The following is a 17,395-nucleotide window of genomic DNA, read 5'->3' as shown; positions in this document are numbered from 1 at the left end:
ATATATATAACTCTTAGTATATAATAGTTTTAACACAAAAGTATCAATGAGTATCAATGTGTCTTTGTAGGGGTACTTTGTAGAATACAGTGATGGACCAATAGATTGGAGCAATAGAAGGTGCACCAGCCTTTGACACTGCATCCAAATATTGCATTTACATATTAAACCACAATGGGATTTGGACACTTCTGCGTACTTGCATTTTTGTTGGCTACCAGTTTAGTAGCTTTCAGAAGTCGCCAAGGTGCTTTTATTATTTTGCTATTTTGATCAAGAATATCACATTTTGGAAATGGCCAAAAGGTGAGGTTGTGCTTTGTTCAGGAATAAAGTAGAGTAGCCAAAGCTTCATTTTTTTGAAGCCTCTATGGTTATCCAAAGACCCTGATATTGGTAGTTTTAAAACAAACCCTGCCTCTTAGGCCTGATTTACACTTATGCATTTTTAGTGCTTTTTGCATTTTGAAGATTTGCACCACAGTCCATTTAACATGGTTCCCTATGGAACACGCTCTGTAGTGCAAATCTGCAAAATGCAAAAAGCACAAAAAATGCATAGGTGTGAATCCAGCCTTACTCCCAGAAATGCTAATGATAACTAAAAATAAAAGTTGTCAGAAACATATTATTACACAATGGATATTAACATGTAGACATAGGAGGTAATTCTAGTCCACGTAATATGTATAGAAGACAATACGTTAATTGTTTTAATGATAGATGCAGTTTACATGAAGTAGCATCTTCCCACACCTTAGTGTTGGAAACCTCCCAGACCGGTGCAGTAAGTTTCTAAGAGGTGACCTGCTTCTATATCAGCCTGAGGACAAATGAGTAACTGGGAAACAGGGCAGGGAAAGGGACTTTTACATACAGTCATCCTTACCTGTTCATTGCTGGTAACAACTAAAATGTCAATACCCTGGAATGTGCTTACTTTACAAAATGTGGTTTTCCAATACATGCGCAATAATTCCAACACACATACACAAGTTGTTGGCTCAAAAATTTGTGAATGCATATGGAATATTTATTGCACTGTCTCCACTGCAAATAAAAAAATATAATGCTTAGTCTCAGATGTTAGTAAGCATAGAATGCCAGTCTTTGCAATCATAACGCCACCTTACTGATGTAAGGGTGAAAGATTTAAAGAGTAAATATCACAAACAAAATCTTATATAGCAAATACAACTGCAATTGCTACACAACTAATATTGTAATGTAATGCTATAAAAAAGTTACCTTTTGTTTCATTCTACAACTGCTGTCATTTTACGTAAAATTCAGTGCAATATGGCAGTGATCTACAGATCATCCTCAGAAATGTAATTTCCTGCTTGTTTGATTAACTCACAGATTTCTGCTGATGTCTGCACCACCTCAGGTTTTAGGCTTTTAGGCATCCCCTGTAATAGAAATGTTAGTTTCGTTGAGATACTCCCCATGGGTTAAACAGTTCTAAAGGGTAGCAGATACTGCAGCTTTTCTCATTTTACAGAAACCACCAGGCGGGTATAATGAACCAGACCCCCCCATTTGGAATCAGTGTGCATAGGACATGGTGAAACTAAGGGGTATTTTTTTCAGAGCAACAAAAGGCAGGAAACTGCTACAAAGTTTGTTAAAATCCCAGCAATATTCATTGATCACCCAGAGGGGATTATTATTTTTTCCAACGAAAGTGCAGTTGCTCTTTATTGTATTACCCCAAATATGGCCCTGTCTAGATCTAGGTAGGATGACCAGGAAATAAAAAAAAAACAGATTGAAAATAAATAAATAAGTTAAAGCAAGTAATTTAAACATATACTTCAGGCAAATAGCTAAATAGATGAAAGATGTATATGAGAGAGAATTTACCTGTCAAAGGATTTTCATTTTTGTCCATCTAGTCCTAAGATTTACACAGCTCAGCCCCACAGCAGACTGCAAAACTGATCTTTATCTGCTGCAAATATGAATACAACAACAAATGGACTTCCTTGGTACTCATAAAATCAGTTCACTAATTAGAGTGTAAATAAAATTTTATTACAATTTAAAAAACAACAAACATGTATCAAAGTGTGCTCCCTCATGTTTCAGAGTGTTTCCTGGTCAAGTTTACATACAGAGGTATTGAATCCAGAATGCAGATGTCAACACAGCTAAGTATAGGGAAACATAATCTCCAAACTGAGTATCATCCTTTACATGTTTTGTGGCTTCAGACTCTTCTTGAGGAGGCAGGAGTGATCATATAATTATCGAAATAAACAAAAAACATATCAACATTACAATACAGTTATTATAACACATAAAACATATACACTGAAAACACCAGGCTAAGTTTCAAGGCTTACCCACTATAGGGTGATGCAGAACCACATAAGGAAACCACCCCAAACCCTTGATAAAACTTGCCTCTAGGGGCAGATGTGAAAGCTGGCCGTTAATGAGAGGTGGAGTACAGATGTATAAACCTATGCAATTACATAAAAACAGTCAAAATGAATTAGTACATTGTCCATAGAAGCCATAAGAAGAAGGTCATATTATTAGGTACATTGTGGATAGGTAATCAATAGGGGGCATAGGTAGCTCAAAAGCACATAAGGGGGTATAATAAATGCTTCCAAGCAATAACACCTAAACCAACAATAGTTTACACGTCCCCAGGGCCAGAGCCACAATTGGAACCTGCAGCAGCAATAAAGATCGTATAAGCTAATGTCCAAATATAGATCCATGAAAGGAAAACTCCCTGCACGTACTCTGATAGAAGCATGCAATGCACCCCAAAGAAGATGGTAGCCAGGCCCTCCTATAGGAGGTAAACCCCCCCCCCCCTTCTTAAATAAATGTCATCACCAGCCAATCACATGCACAGACATGGAAAGCCCATGCATGCTTTGTGTCAAAAGCCAGGTAGAAAGTCCTCTCGTGCGGCCATACTGACAACAGGGGGGGGGGGGCAAGAGAGTCAAGAAACACTTCCCCTGTTCCACCCAGCAACTGGAGGACTGTACACCCACCCAAGAGACAATATCACAAGGCAGGAAGAGGCCCTTTAGCATCCACATCCCCCCATCAAAACGGGGCCCACTAGCACCACCTAATGCCATCTATCAGAAAATATTGCTAATTGCAACAAGTCATCATAACAACAAAATACATCATCATATATGCACATGCCAATATCAAGACAGCTGGGTATATAATAAAAAAGAGAAAAAAAATAGAATGATATAAGAAAATCAAAATATGAGGCATGGCCAAATCTCAAATTGACAGAGGCCAGAAAAAAAAATCAAACTGAAGAGAGATTACACTAAAACAGAAAAAAAGAACACCAGAAGGTGCCAAATGAGGGGCAATAAATACCCTAACAGGGAGCCCATCAGTGTAAAGGTCATACGGTACTGGCTACTGACTACTTCAACACTGTAAAATACTACAATCATTTCTCTTTGAGATTAATAAAATATTCTGAGTCTGATAAAATATCATGGTTGGTGCCACACTTTATAAAAAGGGCTTATAGGAGATCATTTCATTTAGCCCTTGTGGAACTGTGGCATTAGGTCTCGTGATCCACAGTTTCTCCTGCTGAAGGATCTTTTTGTCCCAGTTCCCTTCACATGGGTCTCTGGGAACAACCTCCAATCCAATAAATGACACAACTGACATGTCTGATCGGTACTTTAGCTCGATATGACGACAAACAGGGGTCAAGCTCTTACCGATCTTACCAGAATAATAAAGGTGGACATTAATGAGTTGCCAAGATTTACAAATAATTTTACCCACATAAAAAGTATAACGTTGACATGCCATCACAACTGGCATGACTCCTAGGCAAATACACTTTTCCATCAGTTAATAAAGCACTCTATTTGACCTCTTTGGGTAGAACATGGCAGCCCCCCCTTTTTTTACTAGCTTTCTCTGCTGCAGTTTCACTTGCACTTACTGGTCTGCTGTCCAACCTGTGAAGGGAGAAGCAGCACACCAATGACCACATCTTTCTTCCACTCTACTCTCTCATCCTATTACCATGCTCCTTGCACTTCAGCACAACTGATTAACAAAGGGCTGATGCCAAGTTAAATGCATGTACTTTTTTGTATGCAACCAATAGGATCTGGAGGTTTTCATATAGTGCAGGAGCCATATAAATAGGCATACATTAAATTTAGATATAAGAGCATGGTAACTATTTACAATTCATTTGCACAATTATGTTGAATTTAACTTAAAACATTTTTTGGTTGTGGTGTGGTGCATTCAAAATTAATGTGCTGCCCTAGGGTGCTTGTACACAGTTTTAATGTAAAATGCCAGATCTTCCTGGCAGAAAGTTTCCGCATAAAAAAATGTTAGTATGGTCTCTATAGTGCATGTGTTTGCACTCATGTACACACCAAATTTCTTCTAGCTTCCAAATTGCCAAATTATATAGTCTACCGTTTATCTACAATACAATTCCATCATCAGTACAAGCAGATAGAGAGTGTATTTTCAATACACAGGTCTATCTTATTACATGACCCCCACCTCAAGATCTCCATTCCTGGCAAACCAAAATTATCCTAAAAAGTGCTCCCAAACTCAAAGATAAAATCACACGTATTAAGATCTCGTGCATTCCCAAACCCATCATACAAACTAATGACCTATTTGGTAACTGGATTGGTATATGTAGTAAGCTCAAATGTAAGACCTCCAAACATGGTAAAAGAGCTTCGTAGAAAATTAAAAATCCTATCCTCTATACCTCATTCTTAACCTGTTCCTCACAGTATGTGATCTACTGCCTCACATGTCCTTGTAGCCTCCTGTATGAAGGAAAAGCACCATAAGGACTCTGGGGGCTTGCTTTGATGAACAAAGAAGGTTTGTCAGGGAAGGTAACACAAAACATTGTGTCTCAAGATATTTTACTAAACATCACCAAAAATCCTGTAATTGTGTAAGTGTGTGGGCTATTGAGTCTATTCCACCAAAATCCTCCATCGGTGAACATTTTAAGAGGCTCTGTGAAAGGAAGACATTGGATCTTCTGTCTGAACTCCCTGTTTCCAGGAGGTCAGAATAAAGAAATTGAGATAAACACTGTCACCTAATCCTCTCCCCGTTCCCTTATATTTTTTAGACACCTCAGACAATTTTTTCTCAAAGATGGCCCCCTACTCAGCATTGCTGGAATGGTACCATTCAGTAGCGTTACTGGCATTCATTAATATTTATGATTTATGATTTATTTATCTATTATAAACTCTATTTTTATTATGTCATTTTATTGATCATAGCCCTGTTGTTTGGTCTTATGCATAGAACTGTTATTTCCTGCCCCCACATAAAAACCTCAACTCTCCCATAGAGTCATGATTTAAGCATAACATTTGTTGTGGACTTATGTTGTGTAGTTCCATATCATTAGCCATGTATATTAGTGACCTCTTGTGGTGTCCACAAACTATCATACGCAATACAGAATTCAGTGGCAATACATACAGTATATCACAAAAGTACATCCCCTCACATTTTTGTAAATATCTTATTATATCTTTTCATGTGACAACACTGAAGAAATTACACTTTGCTACAATGTAAAGTTAGTGAGTGTACAGCTTGTATAATGGTGTCAATTTGCTGTCTCCTCAAAATAACTCAACACACAAACATTTATGTCTAAACCGCAAAGTGAAACCTTAAGTGTAAATGTCCAAATTGGGCCCAAAGTGTAAATTTTTGTGTGACCACCATTATTTTCCAGCACTGCCTTAACCTTCTTGGGTATGGAGTTCACCAGAGCTTCACAGGTTGCCACTGGAGTCCTCTTCCACTCCTCCATGATGACATCACAAAGCTGGTGGATATTGGAGACCTTGCGCTCCTCCACCTTCCATTTGAGTATGCCCCACAGATGTTCAATAGGGTTTAGGTCTGGAGACATGCTTGACCAGTCCATCACCTTTACCCTCAGCTTCTTTAGCAAAGCAGTAGTTGTCTCAGAGATGTGTTTGGGGTCATTATCATGTTGGAATACTGCCCTGCGGCCCAGTCTCTGAAGCCAGTGCCACCTACCAGTGCCCACAGAACCACCCATCAGTGCCCATCCATCAGTGCCCACAGTGTCACCCCACAGTGCCACCTATCAGTGCCCTCAGTACCAACTCACAGTGCCACCTAACAGTGCCCACAGTGCCATATATCAGTGCCCACAGTGCCGCCTATAAATGAATCCATGCTATCAGTGTGAGGAGGAAAAAGAAAAAAAACTGATCACCGGCGGCTGCGAGAGGGACATCGGTCCCAATCATAAAGGTATGTACCAGTGCCCACCAGCGCCACCTACCAGTACCTACAGTACCACCCATCAGTGCCCACAGTGTCACTTCACAGTGCCACCTATCAGTGCCCTCAGTACCACCTCACAGTGCCACCTATCAGTGCCCACAGTGCCGCCTATAAATGAATCTGTGCGTCATTACCAGTGCTGCCAATCAATACCCCCTACCAGTGTCCATCAGTGCCACCTACCAGTGCCCATCAGTCCCACCTATCATTTCCCATCAGTGCCGATCAGTGCCATCTGTCAGTGCCACTCATCAGTGCCACCCATCAGTGTTAGCCATCAGTGCCACCCATCAGGGCCCATCAGTGCCGTCTTATCAGTGCCCATCAGTGTCGCCTTATCTGTGCCCATCAGTGCACATCAGTGCAGCCCATCAGTGGCCATCAGTGCAGACTCATCAGCGAATATCAATGAAGGAGAAAAATTACCCATTTGCTAAATTTAATAACAAACTATGAAATGTGATTTTTTTTGCAACTGGTGATTAAATACCACCAAAAGAAAGCTCTATTTGTGTGAAAAAAATTATAAAAATGTAATCGGGGTACTGTGTAGTATGATTGCACAATTGTCATTGTCATGAAAGCTGAAAATTGGCCTGGGCGGTGGGTTTAAGTGCCCAGTAAGCAAGTGGTTAATGACTTTGTGTTGAATTATTTTGAGGGCACAGCAAATTTACACTTATACAGGCTGTACACTCACTACTTTACATTGTAGCAAAGTGTAATTTCTTCAGTGTTGTCACATGAAAAGATATATCAAAATATTTACAAAAATGTGAGGGTGTACTCGCTTTTATGAGATACCGTATTACTATTACATTGGTATTCGCCCATTTATGTCGGTTTGATCTATATTGTAGCTTTGCTGCAAATATTGTTTTCCGCCAGACATATTATTTTGTGTTGAGGCCAAATTGTTCAATTTTGTTCATCTGGCCACCTTAAACACACCTTTGAGGCCACATTTAAAAGGAAGTTATGGTCAGATGAGACTAAAATTAAATTATATGGCCTCAAAACCAAACAATATGTCTGGCGGAAATCCAATACAGCACATCATCCAAATAACACCCTTCCTACAGTAAAGCATGGAGGTAGTAATATAATGTTATGGGGTGTTTCTCTGCAGAAAGTACTGGAGCACTTTTCAGGACAGAAGGAAAAATGGATGGGGCAAAATACCATGAAATTCTTTAGGAAATTCTGCTGCCCTCTGCCAGAAAGTAGTTGTCAGGTCACCTTGAGGCGAGGTGACAGGTGCACACCGTAGGGATCAGGAGTGCACCGCAAGGTTGTGGACCCTACGGCTGACTGCTGCAGAGGGGGGACAGATCCCACTGGGGTTAGAGCATAAGATTCCCTGGGGCACGGAGTCTAAGAGCCAGCAGGTGTTCACCAGCGCCTCTAGTGGTGAGGATGGACTTGGCTGCAACTGGCTCCAGGTCGCGACCCCCAGGGTCCCCCAGCTCACACCCACAGTAGGCAACAGGAGGATAGGGATGTGGAGGGACAAAGCCAAGGTCGGGGCCACAAGCAGACAAGAATAGTCAGGTACATGCCAAAAGGTCAGGATCACAGGCAAACAGGGATAGTGAAGACATGCCAAAGTCGGTAACGGAAAACAGAAGCAGAGCACACGGCAGGAAACAGGAAGCTAATACACAATGGAATACACAATAGTTGATCAGCACTGATGGCCTGCAGTGCACAGGTTAATATAGGGCTCCCTGATAGGGCCTGAGGTGGAGCCATGCTTAGAGGAGAGGTTATAAAAACCACCAGGTGGAAGTGGCTGACCTCTTAGTCTGAAGACATGAGGGAAGGTAAGCAAACACAGGAAGATCACTGCATAACCATGACAGTAGTCAATGGGAAGAAGGTTTACCTTCCAACATGACAATCACCCAAAACACACAGCAAAAATGACCAAAGGTGAATGTCCTTGAATGGCCTAGTCAGGGCCTAGACTTAAACAGCATTGAAAATCTGTGGAATGACTTCAGTTCACAAATGGTCACCATCAAATTTAACTGAATTTGAGCATTTCTGCAAAGAATAGAGGGCAAATATTGCAAAGTTAGTAGAGACATATCCCAACAGACTAAAGGCTTTAATTAAAGCAAACGCTGGTTCAACAAAATACTGACATGAGGGGGGTAATCCTTTTTCCTATTCAGTGTTTCTATTTTTGATTTTTTTTTCTGATATGTTGGTGTTATATCTTTCACTTGGATGTTATAAGTTGCACTAGTAAATACAGCTGGATAAAACAAAAACTATATCTGTCTTAATTTCAGGCTGCAAAGCAACAAAATCTGAAATATGCTGCGTTAAACGTGCAATAACGCACTGAAATATACCGGAAACCTGCCCTGACAAAACAAAAACAAAATTTAACTAACGTAAAAATGAATGATTGCACTACACTCACACTGCACTATCACTGTATTCACATTAAACTGACACTAAAGTAAAAATGAATGTTCGCACTACACTCACACTAAACTGATATTTTACACTGACAATAGAATCACTATAGCACACTAACTTGCTAGTTGCACTGAACAGAGCTCTGTATCTCTCTCCAAGCCAATATCACACTGCAAATGACCACTATTGGAAGAATATTTTTATAGTGTGTGGTGGGACTAATAGCAATGAGCCTTGATTGGATAGAGTCATCATGACGGTGTCCAATCATGGTTCTGACAGTGCTATGTGCCCTGATTTGGCAAAGCTTTCTTTTGCTTCAGCCAAACAAGGCTTTTAATGCACTGTGCGGTGCAGTGCATTGTGGTCGTTCGGCGGGCCGAACAAACAGTCAAACACCCCCATATGTTCGATGTTTGCTGAACGAGCAAACAGCCAATGTTCAGCCTGAACTCATGCTTGGGCCGAACAGATCACTCAGCACTAATCCTTTTATAGATTTATATTGCTGTTTGTGTCTCAATGTCCACACAGGAACTAAAGAGAAGGCTCCTCAGTGGGGACAGCCACAGAAAATAAAACTCTATCCAAAATATAAACATTAGCTAGTGGAATTATTACCTAAAAATGATCTTTATATTATCATCCAATAATCCCTTGTACTCTAGAAATCAGGCTAAAAGAAGGAATGTTATCATATTCAGTCAATCGGCCTCTGTGTGAAGCGTTGTGTTTTTGTTGCCATGTTTCATGCCCCGAGAGCTAGAAAGAGAGGCCTTTAATCAGGCTTAGTGGACTTTTGTAAGATATATGAAGGAGCCACTGTTGGGATTTTGCACCACATGCCTATAAGTTGTGTCTGTTTGTGTGAAATTATTTTTCAAATAGAAACATGTTTGAAGGCACCCCATGGTCAGTATTCTCATGCATATTTTAAATTCCAACCAGGTCAAAGTACATGTAAACTTAATAAAGACTGGTTTAGCCACACAAACAGGTTTCTGAAGGACTGCTGTATATACATTTGCGAAAACAGTAGTCTGACAGCAGTAATTCTATCCTGACTGTGTGCTCCATCCGGACGAGATAGAATTTTATTTGAGAAACAAGTTGGTATAGACCCTGAAATTCAAGTATCACATGCAGGCAATCATAAAGTGCAGCAAAGCAACCAAACAAATTGCTCCTTTCATAACTTTGGAGACTTCAGAAAGAAAGTTGGGCAGCATGCAATATAGTGTGCAGTTACAGTATAAGTGCATAAAGTAGTGCAGTATTTCTTAAAGTGGTTGTAAACCCTTACAAACCACTCTGACCTACAGGTAAGCCTAGATTAAGGCTTACTTGTAGGTCCAAGAAATATCTCCTAAACCTATACGGTTTAGGAGATATTTGCCTGAAGACAGGCACCGATGTCTACGGCGCGCAGGCGCACTGAGCGTGGCATTCTCAACGACGGAGCTGCTGCGCGTGTCGGCTCTCGTGCACATGCGCAGGAGTGACGTCATCGCGGCTTCGCCGAATCACAGCGGCGGAGCTGCGAGACCCCACCGAGAAGATGGATGCGCCGGACTACAGGGGACAGCGGTGACTTCGCTGGCTCCTGTGTCAGGAAAGTGACACATAATGGACTACTGTGCGATGCATAGTAGTCTATTATGCTTTGCCTTTGCAGGGAATGAAAGAGGAAGTAAACTCATCAGGGTTTACTTCCTCTTTAAGTCTAGCTCTATACTCCCAACAGGTCATGTTTTAAGGATTACTCTTAATAAAAATGTCTGTGGCACATACTGATCTAGGTAGATTGATTCAATCACCTATGTAAGATTAAAGATACATTGTCATCTAATTAAAGAAGATTAAACAAATACAGCATTGTAAAGTGCAGTACATTTATATTACCATCACCACCTTTGTTGCATTCATTCCTCACTCTCTTGCAAGAGAGCTAGAGCCACTGCTAGAACCTTCACCATCCAATACTTCCAAGTGTATCAGATGCCTGCAGCCACCCCCCACCCCACAGCGCTAGGGTGTCCCTTCAGGACTGCAGGGCCATACTATAGGCAAAGATGCAGCATTTGTCTCTATAGCTTTTCTTTTGTATATTTTTTTTTTAAAACAACAGTTAAAATACCATTATCCCATGTAAGCCCTATTTACGCATTGTCACAATATTCTAAAAGCCAAGTTAGTACCAATAAATTAAACATTTGTTATGGGTTATATCCAAAGTTGTGTGCCTACAGGCTTCAATGATGGAAATCCAGCCTGTTTTTTGTTTTTTTTTGTATGATTATCTGATTACCGGTATGTATGCGTAAAAAGTTCAGATGACGTTGCAATAATCTGATGAATGAACAGCTATAGAAGTTAGAGAAAGTTCATACATGAGACTAGAACAATAATGATAAAAGCATCCTATAGCTCACTTTAAGTGACCATATTTCTAAACAGAGAAGGACTTCTGATCAGCACTTGCTTGGGTACCTCATTGGGTTTAGTCATTTAGAAATAACCAAAAATTTCATCAAGTGTTTTATTTTGGCTATATTTGCTGTTAAAAGAATGACCAACGAATCACATAAAACTCTCCAGCACATAATGGGTGAAGGAGATGGAATGTACAATTTGGCGGCAGCAGGATAAAATTCCGCATGAGTCCAGGACTTATTGTTTTGCATGCTGGTGATCAGTTTGGTCTTGTCCGTAAACTATGCATGACAATCTAATCCTACCTGGATTACACGTAATGCTCACAAGCAAGCATTATGAAGTTTAAATTGCAAATAACCACTTATGAACAGCCAAGACTTATCTGCACCTGAGAAAGTATTGTCAAACCCATTGCTGGGAAAAGCACAGTAAAATTATGTGTATGTCTGGCATAATTCTCTGGGGAGGAAGAATTTTATATTTTTGGTAGGATGCTAAAAAAGCAGAGTAGCAGCATTGGCATAAATTTAGGAATAATCAGTATTCAGAAGACTTTTATTCTACAATTGTCATTGGCCTCATTGCGGTAGAGCGAGCTTATTATAACAGAAACTTTGTTGGATGTTCTTGTTTGGTTGTATTCACTAACGTCAGGTGTTCCCTGTAGATCCTGTAGTACTGGTGAAACCAGAGCCTGACTATAAAGGGTTCCTTCACACCACAAGTGCCCCATCGTAAATATAATTTATGATCTTTGTATCTGGTGTGTATGTTCAAGTTGGAAGCGCTCATTATCTACTTTGTCATAGTGCACTCATCAATGTATTGACTTCTGGTACAATGTTTTTATTGAGATATAAAAAAAAAGGGAAAACCAGATAAATTCCCACACAGGGGATATAGACATAAAACTTAAGAAAGAGGTTCACTTAAAAGTACATAATAAAAACATATATTATGAGGGTATATATTATAAACTGACACCGACCCACCAGCTAGTGCCCGGGGCCAGTGCGTTATGCCCGAGTCTTGAGACCCAGGGGCTGAGGCAGGCAAGGGGGTGCGGGGTTGTCTGCAGAATGGGGAAGGGAAAAAATGAAAAAAAAAAAAAAACACACACAACAGTGGGGGGGATGGGTGGGGGGGAGGGTGAAGGGGGAAGATAGGTGTAGAACAGAGCGGCAAGCCAGAGGCCCAGAGACAGAGAGGAAGTCAATGTATTGACTTCCATGGCATCAGACAAATATACAGTGCATCTGGAAAGTATTCACAGCGCTTCACTTTTTCCACATTTTGTTGTATTACAGCTTTATTCCAAAATAGATTCAATTCATTATTTTCCAAAATTCTACAAACAATACCCCATAATGACAACGTGAAGGAAGTTTGTTTGAAATCATTGCAAATTCATAAAAAAAAAAAAATCACATGCACATAAGTATTCACAGCCTTTGCTCAATACTTTGTTGAAGCACCTTTGGCACCAATTGCAGTCTCAAGTATTTTTGAGTATGATGCTACAAGTCTGGCACACCTATTTTTGGGCAGTTTCTCCTATTCTTTTTTGCAGGACCTCTCAAGCTCCATAAGGTTGGATGGAGAGTGTCGGTGCACAGCAGTTTACAGGTCTCACCAGAGATGTTCAATTGGGTTCAAGTCTCGGCTCTGGCTGGGCCACTTAAAGACATTCACAGAGCCACTTCTTTATCACCTTGGCTGTGTGCTTAGGGTCATTATCCTGTTGGAAGATGAACCTTCACCCCAGTTCCCAGAGGTCCAAAGCGCTCTGGAGCAGGTTTTCATCAGGGATGTCTCTGTACATTGCTGCATTCATCTCTCCCTTGATCCTGACTACTCTGCCAGTTCCCTGCCGTTGAAAAACATCCCCACGGTATGATGATGCCACCACCATGCTTCACTGTAGATATGGTATTTGCCAGGTGATGCGCAGTGCCTGGTTTCCTCCAGACATGATGCTTGCCATTCAGACCAAAGAGTTCAATCTTTGTTTCATCAAACCAGAGAATTCTGTTTTTCATTGTCTGAGAGTCCTTTAGTTGCCTTTGGCCAACCCCAAGCAGTCTGTCATGTACCTTTTACTGAGGAGTGGCTTACGTCTGGCCACTCTACCATACAGTACTGATTGGTAGAGTGCTTCAGAGATGGTTGTTCTTCTGGAAGGTTCTCCTCACTCCACAGAGAAATGCTGGAGCTCTGTCAGGGTGACCATTGGGTTCTTGGTCACCTCCCTGACTAAGGCCCTTGTCCCCGGATCAGTTTGGCTGGGCGGCCCATTCTAGGAAGAGTCCTGGTGTTCCAAACGTATTCCATTTACAAATGATGGCGGGCACTGTGCTTATTGGGACCTTCAATGCTGCAGAAATTTTTCTGTACACTTCCCCAGATCTGTGTCTCCATACCTCTACAGACAATTCCTTGGACTTCATAGCTTTGGTTTGTGCTTTGACATGCACTGTTAACTGTGGGACCTTATATATACACACAGGTGTGTGCGCCTTTCCAAATCATGTCCAATCAACTGAATTTACCACAGGTGGACTCCAATCAAGTTGTAGAAACACCTCAAGGATGATCAGTGGAAACAGGATGCACCTGAGCTCAATTTTGAGTGTCATGGCAAAGGCTGTGAATACTTATGTACATGTGTTGTTGTTTTTTTAAATACATTTGCAAACATTTTAACCACTTGCTTACTGGGCACTTAAACACCCTTCCTGTCCAGACCAATTTTCAGCTTTTGGTGCTCTCACACTTTGAATGACAATTACTCAGTCATACAACACTGTACCCAAATGAATTTTGTGTCCTTTTTTCCCCACAAATAGAGCTTTCTTTTGGTGGTATTTGATCACCTCTGGGGTTTTTATTTTTTTCGCTATAAATGAAAAAAGACCGAAAATTTTGAAAAAAAACGCATATTTCTTTGTTTCTGTGATAAAATTTAGCAAATTATAATCTTTTTTTCATAAATTTTGGCCACAATTTATACTGCTACATATCTTTGGTAAAAATAACCCAAATTAGTGGATATTATTTGGTCTTTGTGAAAGTTAGAGAGTCTACAAGCTGTGGTGCGAATCGCACAAAATTGATCACACCTGATGTACTGGTGGCCTATCTCATTTCTTGCGACCCGAACAAGTCAGGAAAGTACAAATACCCCCCAAATGACCCCTTTTTTGAAAGTAGACATTCCAAGGTATTTACTAAGATGCATGGTGAGGTTTTTGATTTTGTCATCTTTTTCCCACAATTCTTTGCAAAATGAAGATTTTTTTTTTTTTCTCACAAAATTTTCAATGTAATAGGTTATTTCTCTCACATGGCATGTGTATACCACAAATGACACCCCAAAATACGTTCTGCTACTCCTTCTGAGTATTACGATACCAAATGTGTGAGACTTTTACACAGCCTGGCCACATACAGAGGCCCAATATTGAAATAGCACCATCAGGCGTTCTAGGAGCATAAATTACACATTTCATTTCTCAACCACCTATTACATTTTTGAAGGCCCTGGATCACCAGGACAATGGAAATGCCCACAAAGTGACCCCATTTTGGAAAGCTAACACCCCAACGTATAATCTATGAGGCATAATGAGTCGTTTGAATGGTTCATTTTTTTTCCAGAAGTTTTGGGAAAATGTGGAAAAAAAATGAAAACGCATTTTTTTTTACGCAAAGTTGTCCATTTATAAGATATTTCCAACACATAGCATGTACATAGCAAAAATGACACCCCAAAATACGTTCTACTACTCCTCCTGAGTATAACGATACCAAATGTGTGAGACTTTTACACAGCCTGGCCACATACAGAGGCCCAATATTGAAATAGCACCATCAGGCGTTCTAGGGGCATAAATTACACATCTTATTTCTCAACCACCTATTACAGTTTTGAAGGCCCTGGAGCACCAGGACAATGGAAATGCCCACAAAGTGACCCCACGTGGCACTGACAGATGGCACTGGAGGCAGATGGCACTGGAGGCAGATGGGGCTGACAGATGGGGCTGACAGATGTCGCTGGCAGATGTCGCTGGCAGATGTCGCTGGCAGATGGCACTGGGGCTGGCACTGGCAGATGGCACTGGCAGATGGTGCTGGCTATTTGCTCTGGCTAATTGCTCTGGCAAATGGGGCTGGCAGATGGCACTGCGGCTGGCAGATGGCACTGGCGCTGGCAGGTGGCACTGGCAGGTGGCACTGGCGGCACTGGCGCTGACAGCACTGGGGCTGACGGATGGCACTGGCGCTGGCAGGTGGCACTGGCACGTGGCACTGGCGGCACTGGCACTGGGGCTGACGGCACTGGGGCTGACGGATGGCACTGGCAGGTGGCACTGGTGCTGGCAGGTGGCACTGGTGCTGGCAGGTGGCACTGGTGGCACTGGCAGGTGGCACTGGCGGCACTGGGGCTGACGGCACTGGGGCTGACGGATGGCACTGGGGCTGACGGATGGCACTGGCGCTGGCAGGTGGCACTGGTGCTGGCAGGTGGCACTGGCGCTGGCAGGTGGCACTGGCACTGGCGGCACTGACGGCACTGGGGCTGACGGCACTGGGGCTGACGGATGGCACTGGAGGCACTGGCACTGACGGATGGCACTGACACTGGCAGGTGGCACTGGCGCTGGCAGGTGGCACTGGCGGCACTGGGGCTGACGGCAGGCACTATCGCTGGGGCTGACAGATGGCACTGGGGCTGACAGTTTCACTGGGGCTGACTCACAGATCCTCTCTCTCCTCACACGCTGTCTCTGTGTGAGGAGGGAGAGACACGGCAATGGGAGATGATCTCATATGTTTACATTTGAGATCATCTCCCATTGGCAGCTGCGATCGCGCTGTGAACGGCCGCTTTGATTGGCCATTCACGGCGATCTGTGTTTGCCTGTCTCCGGGAGACACGGCGAATACAAAACTTCCGCGATGCGCGCCCCCGGCGGCGCGCATTGCGGAAGTAAACACAAGGACATCCAGTCGAAGGAACCCGCCTGCTCTACGGCCGTCATTCGGCTATAGGGCGGGCGGGAGGTGGTTAAACAAACTTGTTTCATGTTGTCATTATGGGGTATTTGTATAATTTTGAGGAAAATAATGAATTGAATCCATTTTGGAATAAGGCTCTAATGGCAGCACAGTGGTTTAGTGTTTAGCACTCTCACCTAGCAGGAGTAGGGTTGCTGGTTCCATTCCTGACCACACCACCATCTGCCTGGAGATGGCATGTTCTCCCTGTGCCTGTGTGGGGGTACTCCGGTATCCTTCCACACTCCAAAAACATGCTGGTAGGTTCATCAGATTTTGTCTGTAAAATTTTCCTAGTATGTGTTTGTAAGCGCACCGGGACCCTACGGGGTAAAGGACCGCGCTATATCTAGATGCAACTCAACTAATAACAAAATGTGGAAAAGTGAAGCAATGTGAATACTTTCCAGATGCACTGTATGTTTATGCATCATTATCCCTGCAACATCTGCCAATTTATGTTAAAATGCATGCACTGCTATGCTTTGCATTAGGCAGCCTGTTCAATATGATTGAGCACACTAACATGCAAAAGTAACATGTGCAGTATCTTTTACAATGCAACACTCAGAACATTCACATTTGTTTTTTGTGTTGTGCTATAGCACTGATTCAGGTGCCTCTTGGACTGGGCCATCATTATTTTTTAAAACATTGTGCAATGGCTGGATCAGGAAACTAGAGGTGTAACTATTAAAATAGCTGCCAATAGTTCAACGTCTATCTGAATGATTATTTCTGTCAGCCCAGTAGTGCTTTAAGACATTATACCCCATGTTACTGCATACCCATGTGTGGCACTTAGTAACCTGAATCTGAATCAGAATGGTATTCTGGCATCTGGGAGGTGTAGTTTAGCAGGTGACAAAAAAAAAAAAAAAAAATCAAATTGCTTGCTAATAGGAACGGCAATGTTTCTACAGCTGAGTGCAGATTTATTTTGTAATCTTTCCTATAAAATGTCCTTATTTGACAAAGTCTACTGAGCGTGCTTAACTGCAAACAAGAGGCAGTGCAGCACAAGTCTGCATTTCTGCTCCAGATTATCCCCCGTCCTCTCCCTCCTTGCTTTTTTTTCAATATATTACAGAGCCAAAGGAACTTTGCCAAAACTAGCAGC

The sequence above is a fragment of the Lithobates pipiens genome, unplaced genomic scaffold (assembly GCF_037356315.1).
Source record: "Lithobates pipiens isolate NorthernLeopardFrog02 unplaced genomic scaffold, aLitPip1_a1.2 Scaffold_23, whole genome shotgun sequence".
In the NCBI taxonomy this organism is placed as follows: domain Eukaryota; kingdom Metazoa; phylum Chordata; class Amphibia; order Anura; family Ranidae; genus Lithobates; species Lithobates pipiens.
This window is presented reverse-complemented; position numbering follows the sequence as displayed.